General features: G+C 33.0%; 1 pseudogene; it reads right to left on the reverse strand.

The window, feature by feature from the left end:
- Positions 1 to 2,899: 2,899 nt before the first annotated feature.
- Positions 2,900 to 3,342, reverse strand: LOC120596626 (NADH dehydrogenase [ubiquinone] 1 alpha subcomplex subunit 12-like; annotated as a pseudogene).
- Positions 3,343 to 4,187: the final 845 nt, after the last annotated feature.

The raw sequence follows: 4,187 nt of genomic DNA on the forward strand, positions 1-4,187 counted from the left end.
CATGCATGCACCTTATCATAAAGTATAAGAAAGTCATTTGGAAAAGAAATACAAATGCTTGGTAAACAAAAATAATATTTAATCTCATTGGTAATCAGAAAAATAAGCATAAAATGAGATTATATTTTCCAAACTAGATTAGCAAATTAGAAACATATTATTAGCCTAGTCAGTATATGAGAAAAATGAGAATTCTCATGCAATGATGGTAAGAGTGTAAATTTACTTAAATAAAAACATTGTTTCAACTCTGAGTAGCTTACATATTAATGCAAAGGCTAGATGAATATGGCAGTGGAGTAAGTTATGAATTCTGTATGTCTAGAGATGGTGTAGAGTAAGTATGTTAGAGGTAAGTGGGAAAGAAGGCATGAATGAAACTAGAAGTTTTAAGGATCTATCCTTTCTCTCTTCTCTACTACTTTTTTGTCTCCACCACCCCAAAGGAGTAAAAACTTCAGCAGCTGTCATTGTGAAGAGTACATGTAGTACATGTTAATTTATCCATTGTATCGGAAACGTATTTTATTATGATGTGTTAGAATGAACCTCTTTGGTTAATAGGAAGCAGCTAAACTTAGTTTGGGCAAAATAAATGTATTCTTTTAATTAAATTAGTCAGAACAATAGAAAACATAAAAAAGATAACAGTTTTTTCCCATCAATCAATTAAATATTTATTGTACAGAACATACATTCATAATCTCTTCATATATTTTAGAATAAAGTCACCACTAAAAGGCGGATCTGAAAACCATTTACAGTAGGCTCCCTTATCGGCAGTTTCACTTTCCAAGGTATCAGTTACCCACAATCAACAACAGTCTAAAAATATTAAATGGAAAATTTCAGCCCACTTCATCTCATCACATAGGCATTGTATCATCTCACATCATCACATGAAGAAGCATGAGTACAGAACAATAAGATACTTTGAGAGAGAGAGAGACCATATTCACATAAGTTTAGAGTATATTGTTATAATTGTTCTTTTTTGTTATTAGTTATGTACCTGATTTATATATTAAACTTTATCGAAGATATGTATGTTTAGGAAAAAAAAAATATATATATATATACACACACACAGACACACACACACACACATAGTGTTTGTTGCTATCCATGGTTTTAGCATCCACGGGGGGTTGGCAAACATATCCCCCATGGATAAGGGGGGACTGCTATAAGTAGAGAAATTAAAAAGACACTTTGCATATTTCACCTGGTAGCAATCTTCACAATAAACTTATTTCACATTGTGCCAAAAGGGATAATGGATAGACATAATATGAAAAATTTTGCAGAAAAAATTGTCAGAACTTTTTAATAAAACTATTTTCTGAACCAGACCACTAAACAAAAATGATAAACCAAATCCTCATTTGCTGAGAATCTTCCAGATTCAGAGAAGAAATCACACAATACCTGCACTTGAGGAGTTTATATTCCCACTTTCTCTTCACTTATGATTTTCAAATATGAATTGTTAGTTTTGTGGCTCTAGAATTAGAAACAGAAAAAAATAAGATGCTTATTAAATTCTACTCATTTGATAGGATAGTAAAGCTACTGATCCTGTTGCCTAACAATAAGTTTTATGCTGAAGAATTTTTGTGCTGAAGAAATTTATTATGTTATTTTTTTATAAGAAATTTGGCAGGAATTTTTTAGCATGAAATGTGCTAACAGTCAACAAAGAATCAGCAAACATCGCCTCTTCTCTAGTAGATAACTTGAAAGTCATCAACACTTATCTCTGGAATTTATGTAAGTACGGTACAGATTCATTGAGCTCATTAAATAGAACTATTTAAACTTAAATTTGCACAAATATTTAAATGTTTGCATCCTCTCCCTCATCAATACAATAAACAATGTCCAGTAAAATTGAAAAAGTGTTCGTAAAATCTAAAAAAAGTGTTCGTGAATAGCTTACTATTTCTATTAAAAAATATATTGGAGGTGATTCATGATAGTCCCAAGTAATGAATATTATGTTTTCAACTATTTTCTGTAAATGTCTAAAATTATAGTTACACGATGCCTTTTAATTCTTCTTTTCCTTCTTTTCCTTCTTCTTTTGTTCTTTTCCTAATTTAAACAGAATCATTCTGTAAGGGCTAGAGAAAATGGTCTATCTTCTGGGTAGTTAAATTACATGTCAAACATTTCAGAGTTTAGAAAGCAGCTAATGAGGGTGTAATATTAAAATGTCAAACATGTACATACCATTTTCTTCCTCTTCCTGACTCTGAAACCCTCTGATAACAACTAAAATGATCTGTTTGGGCTTTGGCCCATTGTTCCCTTCCCTTACTCATATTTAGTAATTACTTCCTCCTCAAGGCTACACTTTTCTTGAGAAAAGCAAATTTTCAAAGCTGTGTTCAGTTTTGAATTCAATCCTGCTTATATGACAGCAAAGACACATTAAGGGAGTGAATTTGATAGCTTGTAGCTTTTTCTATTTATTTCCATCTCTACAAAGTGCCTTACAAAATACTCAAGTATAGTTTTCAGTGTTTGGAAGGATTTCTCCTTAGAAAGCTTTCTGACTGACTGCCTATGGATAACACCAGAGAAGATTTTAAACTGCCTGGAATGTGTTGTCCTTTTTCTATCCAAAAAGTGAGTGAGAAGGGAAAAGGAAAAGATTGCTGCAAGCGAATCCTGAGTAATTAAAAACAAAGTTCCCAATGCAGTGACAGGACATTGATATTTGAAGACCAAATGTGGACTGGGAATTTTATCATTGGCACTCTAAAGAGATGGTAATTTGTTTATAAAAATACATTTTTTTAATCAAACAATTTTAATCACGTTAACTGTAAGCAGTAAAAGTGCAATTACATGAAAAGCCTCATATTTTACATGTTTAAATTATTTTTCATTGTTTTTAGTTGTAAGATGTTGAAGGTGGGACCCACTCCCGAATCTTCTTTCTAGTAGTGGAATAAGGTACATATTGTTCTGCAGTGCCACTCACATTGAATATGCGGTTTGCCCAGATGAACTTTTGAGGAGTAGGCGGTTTTGTTGTTAGAGATCATCAGTCATGCAGTGAAGCCAACGCTACCATTCATGGGCAACCACGCTACCATCCACATTCCAGAACATGGTTTTTCCATTCATTTCAGTAGTATATATTACCCATCGGTGACGACTAAAAAACTGCTTGTTGTCGTCATAGTATTTGTTTCCATATTTGTCTTCCCCCACTAAGGTACCAACCCTCACATCATTTGCCCTGAATAAAATTCGTAGATAGCTTCGGAAGCCACCGTGCCCACCGACATGCTGCAGGCCGTGCTTTAGGACCTGCAGGAACTCCATCTTGTCCCACAGGCCCGGCCTCTGAAAATACATTCTTTCTCATTCTAGTTAATGTTCAAACTGAATTTACATGACAAATTTTGGTGTCAAGCAATATTCAGTAGAATTAGTACAGAATCATCATCAGGAGATGCTAAATGAATAACTATCTTCATTGAATGAGTCAAAATATGTGATTCATAGTCTAACAGTGACTATGATTGCTTTGCTATTGTTTTTAAGCATAATGTCAGTCTAATGTATGAGGTAGTTATGATATTAACAACATTTTTGTATGATGTTTGTTGTGCATGCTCAAGTACGTGTGTTTTGTTCTAATGTCAACCATTTGCTTATTAAAAATAATTCAGAGTGGCTGGTAACACTTGAGGTCTCTAAGCACATAAAAAATAGGTAGAAGATTCAAATGGTTGCTTTGTGGTTTGTTATTAAGCTGGTGAAATTATTTGTGGCATTGTAGATTGTGTGCTATAAAATTAAGTATTTTTTTTGTTTGTTTCTCAAGGTATCATAGGGATAATTGTATTCTTTATGCTAAAACAAACTGAAAGCTGTCACTCCAAACCAAAGGAAAGAATTTATAAGTGTTAGAGAAAGATAGTCCAGTATTGACTCTTCGACCTCAAACTCTATATTTGAGATTTTCTTCGTAGAAGCCCAGAATAATATGTAACTGCTTTTACTGATCTCAGTTAATTCATTTATTTTTTTAACAAATATTTTTGAGGGTCTCTTATGGGCAGTGCACTGGAGATTTAGGGTAAAATTGAATGTACACAGCTTCAAAGATAAACAAATAACAATGAATTATACAAAGCAGAAGTGGAGAGTGTTATGAGTGTGTAACAAAG

Source organism: Pteropus medius, unplaced genomic scaffold, assembly GCF_902729225.1.
Source record: "Pteropus medius unplaced genomic scaffold, Ma_sr-lr_union100, whole genome shotgun sequence".
Classification (NCBI taxonomy): domain Eukaryota; kingdom Metazoa; phylum Chordata; class Mammalia; order Chiroptera; family Pteropodidae; genus Pteropus; species Pteropus medius.